This window comes from Ranitomeya variabilis, chromosome 1 (genome assembly GCF_051348905.1).
Source record: "Ranitomeya variabilis isolate aRanVar5 chromosome 1, aRanVar5.hap1, whole genome shotgun sequence".
NCBI classification, from domain to species: Eukaryota; Metazoa; Chordata; class Amphibia; order Anura; family Dendrobatidae; genus Ranitomeya; species Ranitomeya variabilis.
This window is the reverse complement of record NC_135232.1, coordinates 283,772,899-283,784,911: the sequence shown is the minus strand read 5'-3', so window position 1 is coordinate 283,784,911 and position 12,013 is coordinate 283,772,899.

Genomic DNA, 12,013 nt, shown 5'->3' with positions numbered 1-12,013 from the left:
CGCGCTCAGAAGAAAGTGGGTAACAAACTGTGGGGTCTACTTTTCAATATTCGCTCTTGCAAAAGTGAAAAATTTGGGGAAAAAAGACTATTCCTTGGAAAAGTGAAAAAATGAGGCTAAAACAACATTTTAGACAAAAATTATCATTTTTTTTTCACTTTGACTTAAAGGGGTATTCCCATCTCCAAGATCCTATCCCAATTTGTAATAGGTGTAAAAATACAAATATTAGCAAATACCTTTGAATTAGAAATGTATTATAGTTTTTCTTATTCTCTATGTCTCTTTCCTCATGTTCAGGCATTTCAGGACCTTACAAATGCAAGGCTACGACCACTGATGTAGTGACAGTTAGCTAGTTGCTAGTGGTCAACGCATAACCATGGAAAACTAAGGTCCTGCAATGCCTGCCCATCAAATCAGAAAAACTATATTACATTTCTAATTGGAAGCATGTGCTAATATTGTTATTACATCTACTACATATTGGGATAGGATCTTGGAGATGGGAATACCACTTTAACTCCTCTGCAGCACCTGAAGGGTTAAACAATTTCCTGACAATAGTTTTGAACTATTGGAGGGATGTGGTTTTTAAGATGGTATCACTTTTGGGGAGTTTCCAATATATATATGCCCCTCAAAGTACATTTACATTTTAATAGGCCCCTAAGGAAACAAGTTTTGTAAATGTCTTGACAAAGTGAGAAATTGCTGCTCAAATTTTAACCCTTTTAAAATCCTAACAAAATAAAATGATGTTTCAAAAATTATGCAGATGTAAAGTATATGGGAAATGTTATTCGTGTTATTCATTAGTTATTTTGTACAGCATGACTAACCGGTTTAAGGATATAAAAAATTTTAAGTTTTAAAATTGCAATATTTTCTACATTTTCCTCAAAATTCTGATATTTTCACAAACACAAAACACATCAACCTAAATTTTCCATCCACTAACTAAACTACAATATGTCACGAAGAAACATTCTCAGAATCACTGGGATACTTTGAAGTATTCCAGAGTTATTACCACATTAAGTAATACTAATTAGATTTGAAAAAATTGACCTGTTCATTAAGGTCAAAATTGGCTCAGTCACTAAGGGGTTACAAAGCAAATTAATTTTGCTGTTTTCAAACTGACCATAAGACTAGTTAATACTCCTGTTTATGTTGCTTCAGGAAAAGTTTCCTTGGTCTGTCTCTAGAAGGATGTCTCTAAAAGGATAACAGCAAATATTATAGCAGAAATATGCCAGAAAAATAACCCCCGCTATAGATGCTTCATTTTTATTTTTATTTTTGCTATGCTTTGTTATTGCTATCAATCTGACAACTTATCTGCTTCATCCTCAGGTATGTCCGCTGGCTTCTACCCCAATCCCATCACCATCACCCAACTTTCCTGATCTTCCTCACCGTGCTATTCCTTCCTGGTATGTCCGCTGGCTGCTACCCCAATCCCATGACCATCACCCAACTTTCCTGATCTTCCTCACCGTGCTATTCCTTCCTGGTATGTCCACTGGCTGCTACCCCAATCCCATCACCTTTGGACTTACTCAGTGGTCCTCCTCAGCCACCCACACAGACTGACACACATTAGACCTGGTCTTCACCCGTTTATGCTCCCTATCTAACTTCACAACCTCCCCTCTCCCTCTATCTGACCACCATCTACTCACTTTCTCATCCCTGTCCTCGTCACCTGTCACCCATGTCCAGCACCATGCGCACCCATGCAGGAACCTTGCACACCGAGACACCAACACTTTCTGACTCTATCCTACCACTGTCCTCTATATCTTCACTCCACGACACAGACACTGCCACTGCTTTCTACAATGCCACTCTTGCATCAGCTATTGACACGGTCGCCCCTGTCATGCATAGCAGAGTGCGACGAACCAATAGGCAACCCTGGCACAATAACATCACTAAAAAGCTTCGGCAAGTATCCAGAATTGCAGAACGGCGTTGGGAGAAAACGCATTCACAAGATGATTTCACTGCACTCAAACAAGCAACACTGGCATTCAAATCAGCTCTCACCTCTGCTAAACAGGCCTACTTCACAACCCTCGTATCTTCCTTATCCCACAAGCCCAAACAGTTGTTCAACACTTTTAACTCCCTCCTCCACCCACCACTGCCCCTCTGAGTTCCCTAATCGTTGCTGAAGACTTTGCCACACACTTCAAAAATAAAAAAGACCAAACAAGGCAAGTCTTTGTTGTCCAACCACCACAACCCCTTTGTATGAGAGACCAATGCCCAAACCCCATAACTTCACTCTCCAAAATCTCTGAAGGGGAGCTTGCTCATCTTCTCTCCAAATCACACCTCACCACTTGTGCACTTGACCCCATCCCATCCCACCTCCTCCCCAACCTCACCACCACACTAATCCCATCCCTAACCCATCTCTTCAACCTTTCACTAACTTTTGGTACCTTCCCCTGTGCCTTCAAACATGCCACAATCACACCTATCCTCAAAAAGCCATCCCTTGACCCAAGCGCTATGTCCAGCTATCGCCCCATATCTTTGCTCCCATTTGCTTCCAAACTCCTTGAGCAGCACGTCCATGCTGAACTTTCCTCTCACTTTGCATCTAACTCTCTCTTTGACAACCTACAATCTGGCTTCCGTCCCCACCATTCCACTGAGACTGCCCTGACCAAAATTACTAAAGACTTACTTACAGCCAAAGCTAACAGACAATTCTCTATACTCCTCCTCTTAGACCTGTCCTCTGCCTTTGACACAGTTGACCACTGCCTCCTACTACAGATCCTCTCTTCCTTTGGGGTCAAAGACCTTGCCCTATCTTGGATCTTTTCATACCTTGCCAACCGCACATTTAGCGTTTCCTACTCCCATACTACCTCTTCATCTTGCCCCCTCTATGTTGGAGTCCCCCAAGGCTCTGTCCTAGGACCCTTACTCTTCTCAATCTATACACTCGGCCTGGGACAACTCATAAGGTCCTATGGCTTCCAGTACCATCTATATGCCGATGACACTCAGATCTACCTCTCTGGCCCAGATGTCACCTCTCTGCTCTCCAGAATCCCAGAGTGTCTATCAGCCATATCCTCCTTCTTCTCCTCTCGCTTCCTCAAGCTCAGTGTAGACAAATCTGAACTCATTATCTTTCCTCCATCACGCATATCTTCCCTACCTGATCTATCTATCAAAGTAAATGAAATCACACTTTCCCCTGTCCCCAAAATCCGCTGCCTCAGAGTAACCCTTGACTCTGCCCTGTCCTTCAAACCGCACATCCAAGTTCTCGCCACCTCCTGTCGCCTCCAGCTCAAAAATATTTCCAGAATCCGTCCTTTCCTCAACCCAAACTCTACCAAAATGCTTGTGCATGCCCTAATCATCTCCCGCCTTGACTACTGCAACATACTCCTCTGTGGCCTACCTTCTAACACTCTCGCACCCCTCCAGTCCATCCTTAACTCTGCTGCCCGACTAACTAATCTCTCTCCTTGCTACACTCCTGCTTCCCCTCTTTGCAAATTCCTTCACTGGCTCCCAATTTCCCAGCGTACCCAGTTTAAATTACTAACACTGACCTACAAAGCCATCCATAACCTTTCTCCTCCGTATATTTCCACACTAATCTCTCAATATCTTCCCTCACGTAATCTTCGGTCCTCCCAAGACCTCCTTCTCTCCTCCACGCTTATTCGCTCCTCACTCAATCGCCTCCAAGACTTCTCCCGAATATCACCCATCCTCTGGAATTCAGTGCCCCAACACATCCGGTTATCCACTACTTTTGGATCCTTCAAAAGAAACCTGAAAACCCACCTCTTCAAGGAAGCTTACAGCCTGTAAAGACCACACGGCCACCTCAACACCATTGGAGCTACTGCAACCCTCGACCTACTGTCTCCTTCCCCATAATCCTGTAGAATGTGAGCCTGTAAGGGCACAGTCCTCTTCCCTCTGTACCAGTCTGTCATTGTTAGTTTTGTTTACTGTAAGTGATATTTGTATTTTGATGTAACCCCTTCTCATGTACAGCACCATGGAATTAATGGTGCTATATAAATAGATAATAATAAAAAAGTTTACTGCAGTTTCCTTATCAGAGACAAGATGACATTAGCAGATAACATCACTACTCCCAGCTGAGAGTTTTATATTTTTAAAAACTTTGTTTCCTAATTAGGACCCTGTAATGGATTTATCGCTTATACGGTACCGTATTGCAGGATACAGTGAAAATCTGGGTCTCCAGCTATGCTCAACCTATGACTGAGCTTCAGAGGAGGACCAAGGTGACAGCAACAGGGGTCGTAAACAAAGGCTTGGCTGTCATAGTAGCCCATCAGTCCCCCGCATTCACACCATGTGTGGCCGCTGGGGGCCAGTGCACGTGGGTCCAAGGAAGTGTTCCACGTAAATGCTGCTGCCAGATATTGACAGCTGCATTTAAATGGTTAATATCCTTGGCCGGAATTTGGTGTCAACCACTGCTGATGCCAGACTAACTTAACTGGTATCTGCCACATATTGAGGGAGTTGAGGCTCCTCCACACCCAGGAACCCTTCCCAAGAATGTGAATATAATGTCCTTTTGAGGGAAGGTGTTAAGGAAAAATAGGATCAAGCGTACTAAAATCATTTTATTATCCTGTCAGTAAAGTAACTGCCAGAGGTGTCGGACAGCAGCTTACTCTCCGATCCTCATTGAAACAACATGTACACTTGGCTGAAAAGAGAATACTTGTACATTGGAGAATGAGAATTAAAGAGGTTGTCCGAGACTTTAACCTTATTGGCCTATCCCCTATCCCACCCCGTTCCCTGTGATGGTGGCAACCGGAACTGGTCAGTTACAGAGCTCCACAGCTCCATCAACGGAATAGTGGCCGCGGCCGAGTACTACATATCCACCAACTATTGGTTGAATAGGTGGGAGGAGGTGCAGTACCCGGCCGCGGCTGTGCAGCTCCATAACTGAGCAATTGCGGGTACAGCTGATTGGCATGGGTTTCGGGTGTCAGACATTGTTAAAGTCCCCAAAAAAAACCTTTAAGTCAACAGCTGTTGAACATGAATGGCCAACTGTACGTCATCTTATTTTCATGATGTAATAGTAAAATACAACAATACACAATGTTCCATATTACAACTTAGGAACTGAATTATTTGCACTCTTTTTGCATAATGGAATAGGATTTGACTATTGTTTTTTTAGGTGGGCTAAATAATATTTTTACTGAAAGCTTTTAATCTTAGGTTTCGCATCTTCCTAACAAAAATGTGAGAGGTTTCAAAAAGAATGTTCCTTAAATCTTCCCATGTTCAATCAATGAAATTGTGGGGGATTTTCTGATCTTTGCTCTCCAGAAGGTGGGAATTTTTTTCTGCTCTGTATAAAATACAATCCCCCTTCTCTCCTCTCTGGCTTTATAAATCTGGAATGTTTCCAGACGAGGCTTTCAGTTTGTGAAGAAGAGAAAAAAAAAACTTTACTGTGTAAATTTGTTCTTTGTGTTGGGAAACCTTTGTTTAAACATCATTGTATGTTCGCTGTGAAAGGAAAAAGGGGGGAGGGAGGAGACATAGAAGGAATTTGAAAAGCCTTGACCTCGGATGAATAAAATCAACCACATTAACACATTCTTCAATAAATTCATGATTTCAGATAAGGTGGAAGACCACGGGGTTGGGTTTTTCATTAACCCCCTGCTGGCTAACCCAAACATATTGGAGTGTTTAGTTATTTCATGAGGATAAGCAGAGGCCTTCCCACATGGAAAACAGGCTTTCACAAAGAGAAAGGAGACAAGGCTGAAAATGAAATTCCCGTTATATTTTTCACCAGATTTTTTTTTTTTTAAAAAAAACAGATATTGCTTTGACATTTTCAACAGTCTCAAACTATATAAAGCTTGCAGCTTTTTCTGCAGAAATCAGAATATATTCCATGCTATTTCCATTTAGATCTTATTCTCATGCAATATGCTGTGATGTAGCAGTGGAATAGAGCCATTTTTGGCGAAGCAACCTCTGTCGCCACCAAAAATGCTGTACAGTCCCAACCTTGCGTGCACATTTACACGCACCATAGTGGATTCAATACGATCATCATAATAGTTTAATCAGTGATGGGAAACTGGGGTGAAACCTAAATGGTGAGGCTGGCAGCGCCCTTCTGAAATTCTGCCCGCTGCAATGGCCAATGGGCACACAGTAGACAGAGTTTTGGCCGTGCTTGTCAACCACATCTTCTAATCGATAGGTTGGAAGCAATTAACAATTTAGTAACATGCACTTTATGATATTTTTCATGATTTTTTTGCATTAAGGGCCCATCTTTATGATCAATGCAGGAATGGTGGGCTCCAATCCCTCTCCCCATCCCTACCTCTAACAGTCACCACTCACCTGAATAAAGGCCGCACTGTCCTTTAGTATCTGTCTATAATAGTGTGCCAATGCAAGGTATTGCGGCCCAGTGCCATTCACCTTTGTGACTAAGGATCTCTCGTGTTGTAACTCCACTGATTGATCACACATTGATTTCCTAGCATTAATAGGAAATCCTGAAAACCCTTTTTTCTGACTGCTCAATTAGCATCTATTGTAATATGTACGGTCAAAGATTCATTTTTCTAAAGAATCCACTTAGCTTGCAACCAGGGTAAAAAAAAAAGGATTTAACGATGATTATAGAAATGGATATAAATCCAATTTGGTTTGCAGAATAGTAATATACTAATGAAATTGTTATTGTCTCTCATTTATATATTGATCCATATGTTAATTAATGAGAATGTGGATGTGCCTTAACTTTGTGTCTATAATTAGGGTAATTAGTTGAATGTGAGTTTGCAGCACCTTTACTACCATCCATTAGCAAGTGAATAATACCTCTAGGTGATGGAAATGCAGTTTTGATGGTATTGTGCTATGCTAATTTTCTAATGTAATTAGCATACATTTACTAATGAAACTTTCAGGTGATAAGAGGAGAAAGTACAAAATGTCTTTATTGTGTGTGTATCTGTGTGTGTGCCTGCGTTTGTATGTGTGTTGAGAATTCATTTTACTACAGCCAAAATGGTTCAGAGACTAAGGGTACTGTCACACAGTCACACTTTGATCGCTACGACCGTACGATCCGTGACGTTCCAGCGATATCCATACGATATCGCTGTGTCTGACACGCAGCAGCGATCAGGGATCCTGCTGAGAATCGTACGTCGTAGCAGATCGTATGGAACTTTCTTTCGTCGCTTGATCATCCGCTGACATCGCTGGATCGTTGTGTGTGACAGCGATCCAGCGATGTGTTCGCTTGTAACCAGGGTAAACATCGGGTAACTAAGCGCAGGGCCGCGCTTAGTAACCCGATGTTTACCGTGGTTACCAGCGTAAAAGTAAAAAAAAACAAACAGTACATACTCACATTCCGGTGTCTGTCCTCCGGCGTCTCAGCTTCTCTGCACTGTGAGCGCCTGCCGGCCGGAAAGCAAGCGCAGCGGTGACGTCTGACGTCACCGCTGTGCTTTCCGGCTCTGCTGCTTACACAGTGGAGAGAAGCAGAACGCCGGGGGACAGACACCGGAATGTAAGTATGTACTGTTTGTTTTTTTTACGTTTACGCTGGTAACCAGGGTAAACATCGGGTTACTAAGCGCGGCCCTGCGCTTAGTAACCCGATGTTTACCCTGGTTACGCGGGGACTTCGGCATCGCTCCAGCGCCGTGATTGCAAAGTGTGACCGCAGTCTACGACGCTGGAGCGATAATCATACGATCGCTGCGACGTCACGGATCGTGCCGTCGTAGCGATCAAAATGGCACTGTGTGACAGTACCCTAAAACAGTTTAACTTAACAAATTTTGTGGTGCTGAAAAGGGATTGTTCCTTAAACCCTCACAGACCTTGGGCGTACTCAGTACGTCTTGGTTGGCAGGTACTTACCGACCTTAGACGCACTGAGTACGTCCAGGCCATTTTGCGAGCACAGAGGCTGTGCACACGCGATTGCCGTCAGGTCTCAGCTGATTCTGACAACTAAAACCCGGCACTCAGTGCAGGAGCAGTGCCCGCACCGCTCCCGGTACTTTAACCCCCTAATTACTGCGATTGCTAGCAGGCGTGCTTTTGTACTCCAGAGATGTCATCGCGAGGGCCCGATCATTGCCATGAGGACCTAACATCATCATGACGGCATCCAGGTTACAAGGCTATGACAAGCCCCTCAGACCATATGTAGAGCACAGTCTCAGCGGCTTGGGTCAGTGCAGTGCATAATGCATTGCGATGCTCGTGCGTTGCAATGTATTATAACTGCGATCAATGTGGTGAAAATGAAAATCCCATTGTGGGACAAAGTAAAAAAGTTTAAAAAAGTAAGAAAAGAAATTGAAAAAATATTTTAAAAAATCAAAAAATAATAAACAGAATATATATAATTATATATATTTATATACAGGGTGGGCCATTTATATGGATACGCCTAAATAAAATGGGAATGGTTGGTGATATCAACTTCCTATTGGTGGCACATTAGTATATGGGAGGGGGGAAATTCTCAAGATGGGTGGTGACCATGGCAGCCATTTTGAAGTTGGCCATTTTGGATCCAACTTTATTTTTTTCAATGGGAAGAGGGTCATGTGACACATCACACTTATTGAGAATTTCACAAGAAAAACAACGGTGAGCTTGGTTTTAATGTAACTATTCTTTCATGAGTTATTTACAAGTTTATTAACACTTATAAAATGTGTTCAAAGTGCTGCCCATTGTGTTGCATTGTCAATGCAACCCTCTTCTCCCACTCTTGACACACTGATAGCAACACCACAGAAGAAATGCTAGTCTAAGGGGGTCAGATTCCTTGTAGGAATGCTCGGACCTGACACCCATAATGTGGTGGTGCACCATCTTGCTGGAAAAACTCAGGGAACATGTTATCTTCAGTGCATAAAGAGGGCAACACTTCATCATGTAGCAATTTCAGATATCCAGTGGCATTGAGGTTTCAATTGATGAAGAATGGCCCCACTATCTTTGTACCCCATATACCACACCATACCATCAATTATGGGTGTCAGGTCCGAGCATTCCTACATGAACAGTTTCCTAGAAAGTGGATTGTCGTCATGGGCCAGTTCAATGGCCACCAAGGTCTCCTGATCAGACCCCCTTATACTTTTATCTTTGGGGTCATCTGAAGGCAATTGTCTATGCCTATTGTCTATGAAGATATGAGATGTGCAGCATCTGAAACAACAGATACTGGAAGCCTGTGCTAGCATTTCTTCAGTGGTGTTGCAATCAGTGTGTCAAGAGTGGGAGAACAGGGTTGCATTGACAATCCAACACAATGGGCAGCAATTTGAACACGTTTCATAAGTTGTCATAAACTTGTAAATAACTCATGAAAGAATTGTAAGGTTAAAAACAAAGAACACCATTGTTTTTCTTGTGAAATTCTCAATAAGTTTGCTGTGTCATATGATCCTCTTCCCATTGAAAAAAATAAAATTGGATTCAAAATGGCCGACTTCGAAATGGCCGCCATGATCACCACCCATCTTGAAAAGTTTCCCCCCTCCCGTATACTAATGTTCCACAAACAGGAAGTTGATATCAACCATTCCCATTTTATTTAGGTGTATCCATATAAATGGCCCACCCTGTATATATACCCTTCAGTGAACACTGTAAAAAATGAAATAAAAAGAGGGGGGGGGGACAATGCTTTTTCATTATATTGCAGAACAAAAAGTGGAATAAAACATGATCAAAAAGACAAATGTAAATACAAATGATATCACTGAAAACATCTTCTCCCCCAAAAAACAAGCCACCATACAGATCCATCAGTGGAAAAATAAAAAAGTTATAGCTCTCAGAATACAGATATGCAAATATAATAATTTTTTCTATAAAATAGTTTTTACAGTATAAAAGCGCAAAAACATAAAAAAAACTATAAATGTGGTATCGCTGTAATCGTACTGACCCAAATAATAAAGCTGCCTTATCAATTTTACCACACGTGGAACGTCATAAAAAAAAAAATTCCTGAATTGCTGGGTTTTGTTCAGTTTCACAAAAATCAGAGTAGAAAGCACTCAAAAATGTTACGTGACCAAAAACAGTAATTGCAATAAAAGCGTATTTTAGTGCGTTATAGCAGCCAAACAGAAAAAAACTATATAAATCTGGTATCACTGTAATCGCAACTGACCCGAAGAATAAAGTCACCTAAGGCCGGTTTCACACGTCAGTGTCTCCAGTATGTGAGGTGACAGTTTCCTCACGTACCGGAGCCACTGACACACGTAGACCCATTAAAATCAATGCATCTGTGCAGATGTCATTGATTTTTTGCGGACCGTGTCTCGTGTCTCGTCTCAGTGTTCGTGGGAGCGCACGTATTACACGGACCCATTAAAGTCAATGGGTCCGTGTAAAACACGGACCTCACACGGACATTCTCCGTGTGCGGTCCCTGTGGCGTGCAGGAGACAGCGCTACAGTAAGCGCTGTCCCCCCACATGGTGCTGAAGCCACGATTCATATCTTCTGTGCAGCAGCGTTTGCTGCATAGAAGATATGAATAATAGTATTTAAATGAAAGATCTACCTGTCCGCCGCCCCCCCACCCCCTGTGCGCCCCCCGCTGTTCAGAAAATACTCACCCGCTCCCACGTTGGCTGTCGCTGCTTCCTGGTCTGGCCGCGGCTTCTACTGTATGCGGTCACGTGGGGCCGCTCATTTACAATCATGAATAGTCGGCTCCGCCCCTATGGGAGGTGGAGCCGCCTATTCATGACTGTAAATGAGCGGCCCCACGTGACCGCATACAGTGGAAGCCGCGGCCAGACCAGGAAGGAGCGACAGCCGACGAGGGATGCGGGTGAGTATTTTCTGATCAGCGGGGGGGCGCACAGGGGGTGGGGGGGCGGCGGACACATAGATCTTTCATTTAAACACTATTATTCGTATCTTCTATGCAGCAAACGCTGCTGCACATAAGATATGAATCGTGGCTTCAGCACGATGCAGGGGACAGCGCTAAACTTTAGCACTGTCTCCTGCACGCTCCGTGTGGTACCCACTCGCCACACGGGCGACGCCGTGTGCCGCACGTATGGCCTACGTGAGCTCACGGGCACACGGACACGGCTAACTCCGGTACCGATTTTTTCCGGTACCGGAATTATCTGGACGTGTGGGACAGCCCTGATACAGTGTATACTCGAGTATAAGCTGACCCAAGTATAAACCAGGACACCTAATTTTGCCACGGAAAACTGGGTAAGCTTATTTACTTGAGTATAAGCCAGGTATGCATTGTCCCCTCATCCCTGTCCTACTATGGGTGGCTTCCCACATCCCATCGTTGTATGCATGGCTCCACCCGTCCCATCGTTGTATGCATGGCTGGGCTCCCCATTCCATCGTTGTATGCATGACTGGGCTCCGTCACATCGTTGTATGTATGGCTGGGCTCCCCCCATTCCAGGCTTATATGCATGGCTCGGCTCCCCTCCATCCTCCCCATAATACTCACCCTCCTCATGCCGTCGCTGCACATCCCTGCATCTCTGTTGTCCCAGTGCAGCTCTCCTGTGCAGTGGTCACGTGGTACCGCTCATTAAGGTAATGAATATGCACTCCACGCCTATGGGAGTGGAGATGTGTGCATATTCATTACCTTAATGAGAGGAACCACGTGACTGTTCAGCACAGGAAGAGCTGTCACAACTGGACAACGGAGATGCAGGGATGTTCAGTGATGGCGTGAGGAGGGTGAGCATGATGTCACAGCAGCCGGCTCCTGCTGCTGCTCCGCCACTCTCCTCCCCCTCCCTCGCTGGCTTTCTGGACAATGACTCGTGTATAAGCCAAGGGGGGCATTTTCAGCCCCCCAAAAAAAATTCGGAAAATCTCGGCTTATACACAAGCAACTTATATTGCACAAGGAACAACATAAAAAATAAATAAAACCAATTCT